The 18,565-nt window shown below is 37.4% G+C and overlaps 1 long non-coding RNA gene across 1 annotated transcript; it reads left to right on the top strand.

The window, feature by feature from the left end:
- The first annotated feature begins 988 nt into the window (after window positions 1-988).
- Window positions 989-17,910, top strand: LOC122602519. The gene is made up of 2 exons (XR_006324291.1): window positions 989-1,327; window positions 17,799-17,910. It is a non-coding gene; the product is annotated as an uncharacterized LOC122602519 (long non-coding RNA).
- The last annotated feature ends 655 nt before the right edge of the window (window positions 17,911-18,565 follow it).

Raw genomic sequence — 18,565 nt, 5'->3', positions numbered from 1 at the left:
TTGTTTTAGCTATAAAAGCCAACAAAACACTTTTACCAAAACATTAATACAACTACACATCATCATGTATCATTAGAAGTGAGAACTTAGAGGATGTTTGGTTCATTGGAATCCCATGGAATTGTTTGGAATTGGAATTTAAATTCCATTCATTCACTTGTTTGGTTGAGAAAAATATTGGAATTGGAATCTCAAAAATTCCATCAAATTCTCTAAAACAAAGAATTCACAATTCCTTCACCAACTTGATGGAATGTTAAAACAAGTTCATCCATGATTACCAAAATACCCTTTCACAATTAAAACACAAAGTAAAAAAGTCTTACCTTGAATCTGATCTTGTGTTGATGCCTGAATACCTGATGTTAACCACCATCGGATGTTAACCACCACCGTATAACTACCACCGGATTTGAGTCTCTTCCGGAATTAAACTTTTTCCGGAGTTAAACCACCGCTGGAATTAAAATCTTCTACTAGAGTGTAACCAATGTAACCCCGATGGCCAAAAGTAATGGGAAATTGAAATTAGGCTTTGATTATGAGTAATAATCGAAAGCTTTTTTTTTCTTGTTCTTTTTTGGTAAAACTTAGAAATTTGGTTGGGTAAGAACACCAATAATGGGGACTGTGAAGGTTTCTGAGAAAAAAGAAATAATGGGGGTTTGTTTGAATGCTGCCAGACATATACTCTTCAATATCAAATCGGTAATTATGTATGGGTTTGTTTGATGTTTTACATGAACCTTTGCAAGAACCAATACAATTATTCACGTTAAAAGTTAGTATACGAAAGCTGAACAATTCTGAAGTAGTTTGGGTTTAATGGCGAATCTTTGCAAGGTCTATAATCTGTTACTGTAAGTTAAAAATTTTATTTTTGTTTTTAGTCGTAATCGTTAATCATTATGGGCAATCCGAATAAATATGCTATTGTGCCTGCACTTTTTTTCTTAACTGCTTGCTCATTTATAGGAGGAAACCGTGGAAGATTTGTAGCTGGAAGGGACTCGGGTTCATCAGAAGCGATGGCATGAGAGGTCATGGAAACTATGTTGGCGGCAGGGGTTTTGGTCGAGGTGGTGATTTTGGTGGCAACAGGAATGACTATGGTTTCAGAGGTAACAGCCGTGGAGGAGGTTCAAACCATGGTGGTGATGGATATCAAAGAGACAACAATGGTGGACGTGTGAACCGTGGACAGGATGTTAATGGGACTGCCAGAAATACAGCACAATGAGAGTTCCCTTTGGTGATTCACTGATAACACATAATTTCAAGAGATATGATTGGTTGATTTTTGGCTTCAAATTTCAAAATTGCAGTGGTGAGTAACATGATATTAGCAGCTAAGCTATTCATTAGTTTGTGAATTTTTCTAACCCTTTGTTAGGTCCAGTTTTAACTAAACTGGAGCTCTCCAGTGACATCTGGAGAGCATGGAGAATTGTCCGAAATATTAGAAGTCCAGTTGCATTGTACAGGTTTAGCAACTGATGACTTCCTCCAGTTGAGATCAGAATACTAGAATCTGAAGACCTTCCAGTTGAAGTCAAAGACAACAAATGGAAGATAGAGATTGGCAATGGCAGCGAAGCCTAGTTGACAATCTACCAGATTAATCAACTGGAGAATCCTCCAGTGTAAATGCTCTTACAAAGCTTTACACTGATTACGAGGAGGACCTTCTTTACTCTACATCCTTTTAACCGGACAATGATATTGTCTTTGGATAAAGATATAAAGATGTAGAGTGGGTGAATAAAGTAACCTTTTATCTTACTTTATTTAACACACACAAAGGATTATTTTAACAATACTTTTGTGTGTTGTCCACCATATTTGTACGTCGAAGTTGAGATCCCCATGCTCAATCTTCGACTATAAATAGAGGTCCTTGCACAAGCTTTTTCAACAACTTTGCAAATATATATATTCTGCAATATTGGTGAACTTGTGCAATATTCTCTCAATCGTAAAAAGGAACATTTCACAACTCTAAGTGTTTCGATTGTTTAGGAGAATTTCCAAGTTTAGATCAATTGTAATTCATGGGTTGTTAGGATATTTACATTCTTGTATTATCTTGGTTCCGCAACAACCTTGTATTTTATTTAAACAAGTAATAAATAAAATACACTTGAAAATTACATATTGTCTCACCAGTTTATATACTCGTCATTTATATTATTGCACTTATTAATATTCTGTCACCTTAATACTTAACTCCAGTTAACCTGGTACACGATCAATCTAAACTGGTCACATCCAGATTAATTGATCGTGTTGCAAAGTTCACTCACCATCGACATAGAGGTGTCTTCAGCACCCATCTAGTAATAGTTGGGACTTACAAGTGGTATCAGAGCAGGCAGGTTGAATTGTTTCAATCCTATAACCTAGGTCTGCTTCGATGGCCGCTGAAGGTGAGAATGGTTCTGGTCCAAATGAATCTAATCCTAATATTGCTACTCTTTTAAATACTAACCCTCCTCCTCCTCCTCCTCCTCCTCCTGGAGCTAACCACGTTCATGTACATTACTCCAACTCTCCTGTTCCCAAATTCGATGGGAATGGTGAGACATTTGGTACATGGAAGGCTAGAATGCTCTTGCATTTTGGTGGGATAGAGAGGTATATGTTGAAAATCCTTAAGGATGGACCATATATACCCATGTCCAGTGGTGTTAGCCCTCTTCTCGATCCCACTGGAAGAAGAGGCACCAGGGAAAAATCTGAGGAACATTGGTCAGATGAGGATCGCAGATTGGTTGATCTTGATACCAAACTGAAAAACATGATTCTTTCTGCTATACCTGAGGAACTAATTCCTACTCTTGTGCTGTTTCCAAGTGCAAAATCTATGTGGGATGAATTAGTTCTCCAGTTTGAAGGAGGAAATGACACCATTGTCACTAGAAAGGTTGCTCTCAACAAGAAGTATGAATCCTTCTTTGCTCTTCCCAATGAAAGTTTGACTGGTACTTATACCAGATTTACTGGCCTAATTAATCAACTTAGAGGCTTGGGAGTGGAGAAGGATAAGGATACTCTTCTTGAAAAATTCTGTGATGTTTTGCCATCCAAATGGGCACACATGGTTCTTGTCTTAAGACAAGGAAAGACCTTGCATAGCCATACCCTTGCTTCCCTTTATGGAGCCTTCAGATTCACTGAAGATAACGATGCTGCAAGATTGCTGGCTGAGCAAGATGCTTTAAACCATGCTCAGAGTTCCAAGGCTGCCAATTTTTCTGGGCAACCTTGTGCTGCTTTAATGTCTACTGAGAATGTCCAGTCACATTCTGTGAAGGAAATGTTAAACAACTTTTTGAACTCTGGCCTGACCACTAATCTCAGTGATGGTTGTGAGGAAACTGACGATGATGATCTGGTAGCCATGATTGCTAAAACCTTTAATAGGTTTAAGCATAAATCTAATCGATTTAATGGGTCCAATAATGCTTCCAGTTCAATTTCTATGGATAAGGCTAATCTTACCTGCTACAAATGTGGTAAGAAAGGCCATTTCATGAAGGAATGCAGATCTAGTCAAATGAACAACCAAACTGGTCCTATTGTCCCAAACTTTGTTAAAACTGATGATTATAAGGCCAAATACAAGAAACTTAAGGCCCAGATTGCTCTCATGTCTCTTGATCAAAATAATGAGAAAGAAAAGAACAAGTGCATGATGGCTCAAACTGAAGGGAAATGGGAACTCTCTGATGATTCATCTGATGATGAAGAAGAGATTAAAGATATGTGTTTCATGGCATTGGAGAGTCAACAACCAGTGGTGAAGGATGATGTTGTGTCTGGAAGATGGGTTGACATCATTTTAAAGAAGGTAAGGGATTATGATGTCGAAATTGATTCAGAATTAAAACTAGATATTGCTGAATCTTTGAATGATGACTTGTTATTTGTTGAAACCATGAGAACTGACTGTGAAAGATACTTAGAAACAGTTTTGGTTGAATTTAACAACATGAAAAGTCAAATATATGATTTGCAAAGTGTCCAGTTGGCTCTTAAAGAGTCAGATTTGAAAAATGAGGCATTAGAAAGAGATAACCAAAAACTGAAACTTGATCTTGAAAAGGAACATATGGTTATCAATTCATGGGTACAAGCATCTGGTAAAAATTATGACGCTTTTTCTAAAACCATTGATGCTCAAAAAACTGCCTGGAAATCTGGTGATCTTCAGATGGCAGCTGTTTTACCCATAATTCACCAATTGCCAGAATCTGTTAGAATCGAAACTCCTTATGATTCCTCTGACACGATCAAATCTGAATCAATTAAGACCAACCCTGTTGAGGTCAAAACTGGAGCCAAGAAGGCTAAAGCTCCAGTTAAAAAGGAATCTAGTGACAATCCTTTACCTCATAAGTCAAGTGAGTCCTCAACTCTAAAGACTAAAACCCCCGCTGAGCCAAAGTCCAAAGGCCAGCAGCCTGAAGAAAAAAACATTTTGGTAAAAATGGAAAATCAACTCCAAAATTTGTCAAGGCAGGTACAAAGTTGTACTGCCAGAATAAAAAATTTGGAAGGAGGTGCATCCTCTTCAGTTGAAAAACAAAATGTCAAAACTCCTCCTCAAAAACAAAAGATAAAACAATCTGCTCAGAAAGGAGCATACATCGAAAAGAAAAAGGAGGTCAATGCTCCACTGAAACCAATTGTTTTTACTCCAGAAACTGGAGAGAACCCTCCAGTTTCCTCATCCAGTTCAACACCCAGTCAAGCACATGGGACTTCTCAGAAGAAGTCCAGTGGACCCATCAAGAAAAGATGGGTTCACAAAAATAACTGATCACTTACTTGGGTGTGCAGGGCGATCGAAAGAAAAATATTTGGTATCTGGACAGCGCAGCTGGCCGGACTATGACCGGATGTAAGCCCCTGCTGGAAGAGTTCACTGTTTGTGATGGACCTGTAGTGACATTTGGTAATGATGGAAGTGGGAAAACTGAAGGATATGGTGTTGTTGACAATGGGCAGATTCAGTTCACTAAGGTTGCATTTGTCAATGGTTTGAAATATAACCTGATAAGTGTCAGTCAACTTTGTGATGATGGATATAGGGTACTGTTCGACATTGCTTAAGGCACTGTTTTTAACAAGGATTGGAAGGTAGTCATGATTGCATCAAGAAAAGGGAATGTGTACATCATGAACATGGAGCCTGCTCCAAAAGAGCATTGTTTCTATGTCAAGGCTGATGAGGACACCAACTGGCTGTGGCATAAACGGTTATCCTATCTTAACTTCAAAAATATTAACAAGTTGTCAAGAAAGCAACTGGTTGATGGGATACCTTTGTTTTCCTTTAAAAGGGAGAAGCCATGTCCAGGGTGTGAAATGGGCAAAAAGAAAAGAGCCAGTTTTAAGACCAGGCAGAATTTCAGCATCACTGAACCTCTTCACATGCTTCATATGGATCTTTTTGGTCCAGTGAATGTTCAAACTAAAGCTGGTAAGAGATACACTTTAGTTGTGGTCGATGAATACACCAGATTTTGTTGGGTGATATTTATCAGATCAAAGAGTGATGCATCTGGTGAAATTATCTCTCTCATCAAGCGAATTGAGCTCAAGTTTACCAAAAAAGTATGTCAGTTGCGAAGTGATAACGGTACAGAATTCATGAATAAAGAATTGGAGACATTTTGCACTGACACTGGCGTTTCTCAAAACTTTTCGTCAGCTTGTTCTCCAGAACAAAATGCTGTGGTTGAAAGGAAGAATCGCACACAGATTGAAGCTGCCAGAAGTATGTTATCTGAATCTGGTCTTCCCACCTGTTTTTGGGCTGAAGCTGTGGCAACTGCGTGTCACACCCAAAACCGGTCAGTTTATGTCAAGAGACACAGGAAGACTGCCTATGAAGTCCTCAGGAATCGTAAGCCAAATATTGGATATTTCCATGTATTTGGCTGTCCAGTTTATATTTTAAACGATTCCAGTCAGTTGGGAAAATTTGATGCAAAAGCTAATGAAGGCGTCTTTGTGGGGTATTCAGATGTTAGAAAAGCCTATAGAGTTTACAATTATAGACTCCAAAAGGTACATGAGACAATTCATGTCACATTCGATGAATCAAATGAAGCAATCAACAAAAGACCAACACTTGATTTATCTTCAGTTGTCCCAGTTGATTTTGGTGTATCTGATCAGGTTCATCAATCATTTAGTACACCAGAAAATGTTTCCAAACATCAAGTCTTGGAACCAGTTAAGGAAAAGAAGAACTTCAGTGACACCTCATTCTATCCTTCTATCAGTTTTAACCTACCTGAAAAACTGGTAATTGGATCTGATGTGCATGCCACAACAACATCAGAACCAGTTCAAGCTTCTCCAGTTCTTCAAGAGATACCTTTGTTTGAAGATAATCATGTTAACTTTTCAGTTGACACTAATGATGAAGTTGAAGTAGTTTGGACTGATTCTCCTCCAGTTGCTGCAACAGTTGGAGATTGTCAGGTGTCTTGCACTGATGTTGTATTATACCAACCTAGTCAATACACTAAATGGACTGCTGCTCATCCCATTGAGCAGATTATTGGCAATCCAGATAGTGGGGTTCAGACTAGAAGAGCCACAAGTGATCAATGCTTGAACGTCACCTTCTTATCACTGATTGAACCGAAGAAGATTGACGAGGCTATGGCAGATCCAAGCTGGGTTGAAGCTATGCAAGAAGAACTCAACCAGTTCGAAAGGAACAACGTTTGGGAGCTTGTTCCTTGTCCTCCAGGGTTAAAGAGAGAACCCATTGGAACGAGGTGGGTCTACGGGAACAAGATGGATGAAGATGGCAACGTTATCAGGAACAAAGCTAGATTAGTTGCCAAGGGTTATTGTCAAGCAGAAGGTGTTGATTTCGATGAAACTTTTGCTCCAGTTGCAAGACTTGAAGCCATCAGAATTTTCTTGGCTTATGCTGCTCACTTGCAATTCAAGGTTTTCCAGATGGATATAAAAAGTGCGTTTCTGAATGGCACATTGGAAGAAGAAGTGTATGTTACGCAGACTCCAGGCTTCATTAATGAAAAGCATCCACATTGGGTATATAGACTGAACAAAGCTTTGTATGGTCTTCGACAAGCCCCAAGAGCCTGGTATGACACTCTAACTAAACATCTTCTCAAAAATGGTTTTCAAAGAGGTGCAATAGATAATACCTTGTTCATGTTGAAAGAAAAAGGTAATATCTTGCTGGTACAAATTTATGTTGATGATATTATATTTGGGTCAACTGATGATGGAATGTGTAAAAGGTTTTCGAAAATTATGTCTCAAGAATATGAGATGAGTTTAATGGGTGAATTAACATTTTTCTTAGGTTTACAAATCAAACAAACCATGGATGGTATCTTTATTAACCAAGAATGTAACAACCGTACTTTTAATATTATATATGTGCTAGTTAGGTTGTTTACGTTCCCGCAAGCCCTAGTTATACTTGAAGCTAGTAGGTAATGCCCCAAATTAGTAATCTAAAGCTAATGATATGTAAAAGAATTCCCTAATGAAAATACCTCGGAACAAATATTCTAGGAAGTGATCAATCGATACGATAATAATAACTTAAGACTCGCAAATTGAGATACCAACCAAAATTCCTATGGAATGCCCAACAAATCAAAAATATAACCAAATCAAGAGGATATGATCATGATAAATAAAATTTTCAACTAAAAATATAATTGGAAATGTTAGGTACGTAAAAGCGTCGAAAACTTAATAAGTAAGCATATAAGCTTAAAAATTAATACAAATTACAACCAATGACCTATGAAACCAACTAAAAATACAAAAATATATCCACACACATAGATATACATGACTTATACACACATATACATATTCCTAACTAAAACAACTAATTACTTATATTTTACTAACAAAACACTTACAAATTAAATCCACACTTAACATATACCCACACTTATACTTATACAACAAAATTATATAAAAAAAAAAAGGTAAAACCCCTCCATTTTCCCCCCTTTAGGCCGGCCCCCTCTACACACACATACATCCATCCATTTCAAATTTTGCATGCCTTAAGTCTTGGAACTCACCACTCCAACACACACTACACTCCCATTTCACACACACTAATCAATTCTCTCTCAAAAAAACTCTTCTTCTCTCCCTTTTTCTCTCTCTTTTTCGGCAGCCCACAAACAAGAACAACACCAACAAAAATCAACCTTAATACTTGATAATAATAAGGGTTTAAGTTAGGCTAAGCAAGGGTTTGATTAGGCTAAGGTTTAAGGGTTGTTTTGAGGTTGAAACAAGGGTTATTGGAGACTTTTTGGGTCACAAAAATCTGCATATTTTCATCATCAAGAAGTGTTCTTCAAGGGTATATATCTTCATCTCTTTATTAGATTAATCTTATTCTTGTTTATATTAAAAAGGTTTTATTAAAAGATTGTGTTTTCTTTATGTTTTCTTTTGAATATACACTTGATGAGGGCAAAGTTGATAGGATCTTTCTTTCCATGCTCATGCATGTTGAATCCATGAAGAAAGATCCAAGGATTCAACTAGTTTAAGACCCAAAAGTGTGTATATAAGTTTAATAGTCTTTGATGTGATTTTTCTTTTGAAAGATGGCTATATTCATGCATATTATGAAAGTGATATTTCTGGAAATATTTATAAAAATATAGATTTCATTGATAAAGTGTTGGATCTATAAAAGCTAGCATCAAAAAGGTGGATATATGTTGATAGATTGTAAAGTAACTTTTTATATAAAAAGATGAACATGATGTATAAATATTTGTATATATATTTCTGGAATATTGCATGAAAAATATATTTTTATGTTGATGGATTTTTGATAGTTAAAGCTTTATGTTAAAAAGTATTGATTTAAGTGCATATATGCTAGATTTAAGAAGGTTGGATTATTGTTTGGATTATGAGATGAAGCTAGGCTTGTCATAAGTGAAAAATGTGTTAAAATCAAAGTTAATATTCTGGAAAAGTTATGGTAATAACAAAAATATGACTATGGAACCAAACAAGGCAAAATAGGCTTGAAATCGAAAACCGAAAACTTGTTAAAATGCATTTTGAGCACACACATGCACCATAACTATATGACCATGAAAATGTGATGAACATACTGGAAATATGACATATTAAAAGTATAAAACTCAAGTTATTTGATGCATGGCAAGAATAAGCTCAAAAATAGTCTTTTCGGGTCAAATAATCACCAACCGAAAGCACAAAATTGCACATAGCACACCACCACCACAATCACGACTTAGTCCATCAAAATATGAGGGACATTCTGGACAAAATGAAACAAGAACAAAAATCCCTTTTGAAGCATTTGAATTGGTTGAGAAATGAGGCAAAATCACTATTTCGGTAAACGATTTTATGTTTAAAAGTCCTCAAATTATAAGAACACAAGAGAGATTGAATGGTTACAAATTTTATCTGATAAAAGTTGCCTAAAAAGGGCCTGGGATTTTAGACAAAAGCTCTTGTGATGATTTCTAAGTGTTTTTATAATTTAATGAATTTAAAAGGGATTTTAAGGAATAAATAAATCAATAATAAATTATATAAATAATGAACTTGGACAAAATCACATAAATAGGGTTAAAATAACTTAAACCTACTGGAGAAAATTAATTTCAAGGAAAGAACCAAGTTCTACATAATTTAAGAATAACTAACTAAGTTAAAAATCACTAATTAATCACTATTATTAAATAAATAAGTAATAAAGCTTAAATAAATAAATGAATAAATAATATTACAAGTTTAAAAGCATAATACTCAGTAGATAATCAAAATATAATTATCTATGAATTTTAAAGGTAATTTAAGAACCTAAGAATAATTATAAGGAATTATTTAATTAATTAATGAATAAATGGAATGAATAATTAATTAAATAATAATAAATCAAGGAAATTAATATAAATCAGAAAATATATTTAAAATCCAAAATACTACTGTACCAATATCAAATAATAGTACAAAACAAAGTGTGCAAAAGAAATCTCGCGAATCAAAGCCGAATTACCAAAATTCCAACAAACGCGCAAAAACGCTTAACGCAAAAACTACTCTTACCATCAATCCCAATTTAACCAAACATCTTGAGCATCATAATACACTTTGATTCCATAATTAAGTAACAACCAAAGATAGGCAAGCCTACTAGCATAAGTCTCATGATCTAGTTCACTAGTTCATGTAATACGCACTTACGTTGTGTATATTTGAATACCATGGTTTAGGCTTGCTTGGGGAACGACATCGCTAGGCACACATCTCGTATTTGATCGGCCCCCTTTACTCTCAAATCAAGTGAGTCATAGCCCCCTTTCAAACTCTTTTATGTGTTTTACTTTCGGGGTGAAAAGCATGATAAATGAAACTGTTTTCTATATATATGAAATATTTCTTGAAAGAGAGTTTGTTATATATGAAATGATTCTTGATATATGAGTATGAAATGTTAATAAAGAATTTATGTGATGAGCTTGAGTTCGTCAAACCGCGTCGTTCGGTACACTACTATTTACTCCGAAAGGGGAGGCCTGTAGTTAGTTAGTTGCGCAACTAGGTTTCGTCCGCCCACCCAAAGCGTACCGTTGGAAGGTTGGTTGCCTTCGTGACAACCTCCACTTCTAGTCTGGCCCCCGGGTGTTCTAACTACCTTAAGATAATCGGGCGTCTCCATGGCACGACCCATTATCATTATTGTTATTATTATTACGGCACTTGATTGACAGCTTGTGCTATGAATTGAATTATTGGATTGTAATCGGACTTGAATAAAATGGTAGTAGTAGTGGCTCAAGTACTTACTCATCTAAGATAATGGAATTAGACCTTGTGGTCATATGACAAGAATTTATTTACATGGGTTAAAATTGAGTTGAACGAACGATTATCAAAGGATGAATTGGAAATATTCATTAAATTGGTGATTCCTAATTTATGTTGTAATGATGTGTATATATGCTTATTGTATTAGTTAAAAACCTATGAACTCACTCAACTCTCGTAGTTGACACTTTTTCTTCATGCTTTTCAGGTTTAGAGCAGTAGGTTTGCCTATGGACCGCTTTTGGACCATGTGTTTGCATGGCGAACGAAGACTTGTAATGCAAACAAGTTTATCTTTTATTCGGATTTGGACTTATGTTATGATTTTAAACACTTTACTTTGAACCATGTAATCGTGTAATTTGGAATGGTTTAAGACTTTATTTAAGATGTTTTCCATTTAACCTTTTGTACCATGTCGTTCTGTGACATCTCGTGTTTCCGCCGTAGTCGGGGTGTTACAAAGAAAAATATGTCAGAGATTTGTTGAGAAAATACAAATATGACCCATTTCAGCTCTATTAAATTTGGACTCTGACCCAAATGGCAAACCAGTGGACCAAAAAGAATATCGTGGAATGGTTGGTTCACTGATGTATTTAACTGCCAGTCGACCAGATATAATGTTTGCAACATGTTTATGTGCCAGATTTCAGGCAAATCCAAAAGAATCACACTTGCATGCTGTTAAACGCATTTTCAGGTACCTGAAAGGGTGCCCTAGCCTTGGTCTTTGGTATCCCAAAGGCTCAGGGTTAGATCTAATGGGTTATTCAGATTCAGATCATGCAGGTTGTAAGATTGATAGAAAATCCACAACTGGTGGATGTCACTTCCTAGGGGAAAACTGGTGAGTTGGACTAGTAAGAAGCAGACTTCAGTCTCAATGTCTACTGCTGAGGCAGAATACATTTCTGCGGCCAGTTGCTGTGCCCAGATTCTCTGGATCAAAAACCAGTTACTTGATTATGGCATGAAATTCACAAGAACCCCAATCTTTTGTGACAACACCAGTGCTATTGCTATATCTCACAACCCAGTGATGCACTCAAAGACAAAGCATATTGATATCAGGTATCACTTCATTCGTGATCATGTTATGAAAGGAGATATTGAAATACATTTCATCCCCATTGAGAAACAGTTAGCTGATGTTTTTACAAAACCTCTTGATGAGAAAACTTTTAAAAATCTCATCAGTGAACTGGGTATGTTAAATCCTTATTAAACTGGAGAGGCCCTTCAGTGGAGGATGGTCCAGGTGATCCTTGATTCGTTGGAGATTGAACGCCTTGATGTACTCGAAGACTAGCCATTGATCAAATGGATCACATTTTTAGGGGGAAAAAGACTTAAAATATTTTTTCAAAATAATTAATTTTTTATTGAAAAATGCAACTGAAGGTCATCAGTTGAAACTGGCATCTAAATTTTCTTTTATTTGCTAGTTTGGTCTTATCTCAAAATGATGGTCAACCAGATTTCATAACGTTATGTTTTACTTGGTGGATACTTGTGACACGTGATGTTACTCGAGTGCTTACCTCGCACTCTCGAACGTCACCTGACATGTCTTACGTGTCAAGACTTTTTTTGCTGAATGTACTGCACTTTTTATGGGTTTTGATGAAGTTAGTGGGTGAGTGGGAATACCAGCCGTCGTAGCATTAAATGCTTGATGGGAGGTATTAAATATTTTTGAATTCTCAAAATTCTGGAAAATAACTTTTTTCAAAGTATTTCAAACTTTTGGTAACTAAAATATCTTTTCGTATATATCTTGGCAATATTTTACTGCCTATATATACACCCACTAAATGTCCGTCTCATTTACTTCTCTCAAAATTCTTTCATTTACTCTTCCAATCATTCACAATTCGAGATCCCTTTCTCTCTTTCTTCTTTAAGTCCAAAACCCTAAATCCAATTTCACAAATGGCTCCTAAATCATCTTCTTCATCTCGTTCTCGTGATGTGAATCTACTCACTGCTGAGTATAATCCATCACAAAATGTTATTCGTGCCACTGGTGCTCCCATAAGTTCTAAACTTATTAAACTAAATCCAAATAATCCAATGGCATCTCTTCAAGGGCTCCAGGCCGCTGACTCTCTTATAGGGAGAATCCAATCCTTTCTCCGGATTTCTCCCCTCAGCGATGCCTTCTCTTTGAATCCACACAAGCTATTTCATGATCACTTGTGTGAGTTCTGGTACACTGCCTCTCTTTCTGAGGACTGCTCATCCATCTCTTTTTCTCAAAAGGATGGGTCAGTCCTGTGTACCATCACCACTGAAACGTTGAGGGAAGCCCTTAACCTCAACTACTGGAGACATAATGAAACTCCAATGGTGATTTCCTCCAATGTCAATTTCCGCCAGGTCTTCCTTGATATGGGAAATAAGGAGATGGTAGAGGGGGGATGTGTTGAAGACCAAGGGGTCCATTACAATGAAAGGGCTTTCACCATCCTGGAAGTTCTTTATGGTCCACTTGGTGGAAAATTTGGGAGGGAGTTCTGGTGGATTGGACCAGATAAACTCCTTCCAGGCAGAGATGGCTTACTGCCTTTGGAATGGGCTGAGGGTGGACTTTGCAGGTATTTTGTTCAGAAGCCTAGTGTTCAAGTTGAAGGGAAATAGGGGTCCTTGTGTTCCCTTTTCAAGATTTCTGTCCCTGTGTTTCATTCAGATTCTGGGCAGGGAAGAGTACAACAACACACAATCCTTGTTCTCTGTGCCAGAACTGTTGAGGAATCTGGACAACCTGGTGTCCACTTCTGATGAAGTCCAGATGTCCCCAAGAATGATTTTTGCATTCTCTAGAACTGATGCACCACAATCTGGTGAGTCAGAAGGGCAACTGGGCGGGCCTCAAAATAATGAGGGACCTACCGGTTTGTCTACTGGAGCGGTAACTGTGGCAGAAGCAGGAGTTCAGGCGATTCCTAAAGCAAGAAGATCTTCCAAGAGCAGAAGGAGATCAAGATCTGGACTCGCTGCACCTGACCAGTCACAATCTGTGACTGTGGTCTCTAAAGCCACTGCCGGTGATATTGCAACTGAGGATAGAGCAGTTGTAGTTGAGGCACCAGTCACCTCTGTCCAGGGAGATGATACCATTGAGGCAACTCAAACTGGTCATCAGGAGTCTGAAAAACTCGTTCAGCCACCCCCAACATTTATGGATCTTGGCATAAATGAGGGTGAGTTTCAGCTTGAGTCTTCGGACTCATCTGAAACGGACTCTGACCAGGAGATGGCTGATGCAACTGTACTTGATCAGCTCCCTTCTCTCCTTGGTCAACCCCATGAACCACATGTTTCAGTTTCCCCAACTAATGCACAAAGCTTAGATATACCTCCAATATTCGCCTCTCGCCAACTACTTTCTTCTATGGGTGTGCCTAGAAATAGACACATCCTAACCCCACCGTCGCCGTCGTTCACACCTGAGCATTCTTAGCATGAACGACACATTGAATCTCTTCCCTTCATTTCTACAACCCCTCCTCCTCTATCAACTGATGCTACTGCAACTGGAGAACCAAATATTGTCATACCTCGTCCAGTTGCACCTGTAACTTTTTCGGCTGGTCCAGTGACACCTTCTCCTCCGTCATTGGACAGCCAATTCGTGTCTTTTCAAGCCGATCTCTCGAACCTTCTCGCGAGGGTGGAAGAGATTCAAAAGACACTCGAGAAGAACACCAAGTCCTTCTCCAGGTACCACAAGGATCATCTGTAAAATATTAAAGTGGTTGACCTGGGGATCAACAAGTTCTCTGCTAATGAGGACTTGGTGTTTGGCAAGCTGAACGAGTTAGTGGAATCCTCCAATCAACTGGCAATATCTTTAAGGGAGGCATTCGCACTGACTCAATCTGGAGTCACATCTTCAATATCCAACCTGCTGAACAGTACTGTCAGATCTTCAGAGGTTGATGTTAAGAATCTGGAAAGGCAGGTGCAAGATTTATGTAACAAACCTGGCCTAGATGTGACTGCGCTTGGGCACCAGTTGGCCTCTTCAGTGGGTCTCAAGATCGAAGAAACTTTGGCTGCCAGTGAAAACAATTTGATTGAAAAGGTGATGTCTGAGATCACCAAGATTGCAGCACCCCAGGTCGATCTCACTCCTATTACATCTGAGATTGATCGGTTGAGGTGCAGTCTGGATACACTGGCCAGCAAGGTCTCTGAACATTCAACTGCCATATCGGATCTGACCACTGAAGTTGTCAAAGGAAGGGAGGTTGTGACTGAAAGTGTTAAGGAAGTCCCTGCAACTGGGCTCTCTTCAGATGATCTCTCAATACTTAAACAGATTTTAAAGAGTCAAGAGCAGACAAGTGGAAATGTAATGACTCAGTCTCAAGAGATAAATCATCTATGGAGAACAGTTCGCATGCTTTGTGGAGTCTTCAAAGAGTGCAAGACAATGCAATCATGGCAGCCTCTAGATCGCCTGCCCTCTAGTCATGCCGATTTTGAAGCCATCAGGCAGGGACTAGATGCTGCCAAGGGGGAAAGGTCGGTACATGCCCCTCGCACTCTTGTGGAGACTTCAGATAAAGGGAAGGAGATTGTGGTGGCTACCAGTACTGAGGCTGGTGAGCAAGGGTTTGAGGTGTTTGAGGATGTGGTGGTAGGAGGTGTTGATAAAGGAAAGGCCATTGCTGATGAATATTTGGAACCGGCCACCGATGCACCAATGTTGGAAACTGGCAATGTCGATTTGTTGCCTCCAGTTACTGAAAGCGAGAGTCAGAAGTTAGCAAGAGTGGGATACCTGGTCAAGGAAAGGAAGAAACAAATGAAGGCAAACCAGTTTGAATCAAGAAAAAATCTTCCAACCCCTCTTGTTGATATCACTGATGCTCAACTCCTTGGCTTGACACTTGTTGAATACAAGAAGATCAAAGAAGATCCAAGAATAGTCAATTCACTGAAGGAGATGCTTGAAGTGGAACTGGACAAACACTACCAGGATGATGAGGCTGAACTGGATACAAAGTGTTTGAATGTATCGGTGGAAAAGGCCAGAGAGATTAGATCTGAAGGGATTCTCAAGAGGACTGAGTAGGTAAAGAAGGCGGTCACCAAAGTGTTGAATCCACCCAAGTCCAAAGGAAGAAAACAAAAGGCCTTGCCAAGAGATGCAAATCTGAGGACTTGGGTAGAACCATCTGAACCCACAACTGATGATATTCGAGCTGCTACACAAAAGCTGAGCACGAGCAAAATCAAACTGACAAATGAATCTGAAGCTCGCACATATTTGTCAGATGTACAGCGTCGAAGGCACAATAGAGGCAGGATTACTGATGTTAAGGTCTCGATCAAGCCTGGTGCCAAGCATTTTGTTGTTGAGGTACAATACTTTAGTGGACCTAAGAGGACAACTGAGAACCCGGATGTCAATCAGTATGGTCATTCCGAACATGTTGAGATGTTGAGGTTGCTGGAGGGGAGATAGAGGAAGAATAAAGTTGAAAGAGGCTGGGAGTACGTATTTCAAAATCTTATCAAGTTCAAGGAAAACATTGAAGAAAGGTTAGGCCTTGATCCTGAGGATACTCAGCCGATTTCATCAGTCTCAAAGAGAAGGAAAACTGGCGAAGGGCCATCTGTTTAAGTTTTCCTTCTAACTATCTACTTGTAATTTTGTGTACTCTCTTGTAATTTATTTGTAATTGTATGTATATACAAGTTTCCAGATTGTAACCTACAAGTAAGATATTTGATAAGATCTACAAACACTTAAAACAAAATCCAAGACATTTGATGATCTATAAAAATGTCTTGGAAACTTAACAGGTTTTATCAAATTCAAGTATTTCAAACTTAAACTTGTATAGAAACAAGTTTGAAAATACTTGACAATATTTCAGGACAATTAGGGGGAATTTGTTAGGTCCAGTTTTAACTAAACTGGAGCTCTCCAGTGACATCTGGAGAGCATGGAGAATTGTCCGAAATATTAGAAGTCCAGTTGCATTGTACAGGTTTAGCAACTGATGACTTCCCCCAGTTGAGATCAGAATACTAGAATCTGAAGACCTTCCAGTTGAAGTCAAAGACAACAAATGGAAGATAGAGATTGGCAATGGCGGCGAAGCCTAGTTGACAATCTACCAGATTAATCAACTGGAGAATCCTCCAGTGTAAATGCTCTTACAAAGCTTTACACTGATTACGAGGAGGACCTTCTTTACTCTACATCCTTTTAACCGGACAATGATATTGTCTTTGGATAAAGATATAAAGATGTAGAATGGGTGAATAAAGTAACCTTTTGTCTTACTTTATTTAACACACACAAAGGATTATTTTAACAATACTTTTGTGTGCTGTCCACCATATTTGTACGTCGAAGTTGAGATCCCCATGCTCAATCTTCGACTATAAATAGAGGTCCTTGCACAAGCTTTTTCAACAACTTTGCAAATACATATATTCTGCAATATTGGTGAACTTGTGCAATATTCTCTCAATCGTAAAAAGGAACATTTCACAACTCGAAGTGTTTCGATTGTTTAGGAGAATTTCCAAGTTTAGATTAATTGTAATTCATGGGTTGCTAGGATATTTACATTCTTGTATTATCTTGGTTCCGCAACAACCTTGTATTTTATTTAAACAAGTAATAAATAAAATACACTTGAAAATTACATATTGTCTCACCAGTTTATATACTCGCCATTTATATTATTGCACTTATTAATATTCTATCACCTTAATACTTAACTCCAGTTAACCTGGTACACGATCAATCTAAACTGGTCATATCTAGATTAATTGATCGTGTTACAAAGTTCACTCACCATCGACATAGAGGTGTCTTCAGCACCCATCTAGTAATAGTTGGGACTTACACCCTTTTTTATTTGCATGTGTTCTTTTAGGTGATAATAGAGACGGATAGAATGAGTTTGTTTTTTAGTTTTTATTTTTTGGCATTACTATCAGTCTATCACTGTATAGTAGTAGTAATCGGTGATTGTTATGCTCTCTTATTTAACAATTGCTATCGGGTTTATTATTATTATTTATTATTATTATTTATTATTATTATTATTTATTATTATCATTATCATTATCATTATTATTATTATTATTATTATTATATAAAATGTAGAATAGTACTGTATATTATGATCTTATTGAAATGAATTATATTTAACGAGAGATATTGTCCGCGTGTTGCGGCGGTGAGATGGTGGGCGTGATATGTCAAGTTATAGATTATGATAGCCAAATGCCTTAGCCGTACAGGCTCCACCCTTAGATTTAAAAATTCGTCGAAAGTATATCGAATGACATCTTTAATGAAAGAGTACGAATATTTAAGAAGACCCATACAATTTTTATAATTTATCGATATACGGTTTTTGAGATAAATGATTTTGAATGATATAGATGAATAAAATGATTTATGGATGAGAAAGAAAAATGAGTGGTTGAGATTTGAGGAGAAAAAAAAATGAGTGATCGATATTTAAGGTTATTATATATATATTAGGTAGAGATGTTTAAATTAGTGAATAAAGAATAGGGTATTTTGGGTAGTTCAAATCATCTTTTCTTAAAAAAGGGGCAAAATGCTTTATAAGATAACATTTTATATGAATAGAACGAAAAGGTTAATTTTGTCTTTTGATATATTTTGTAT

This window comes from Erigeron canadensis, chromosome 6 (genome assembly GCF_010389155.1).
Source record: "Erigeron canadensis isolate Cc75 chromosome 6, C_canadensis_v1, whole genome shotgun sequence".
Classification (NCBI taxonomy): Eukaryota; Viridiplantae; Streptophyta; class Magnoliopsida; order Asterales; family Asteraceae; genus Erigeron; species Erigeron canadensis.
The sequence above is the reverse complement of the archived record's forward strand: the minus strand, read 5'-3'. Positions and strand labels throughout refer to the sequence as shown.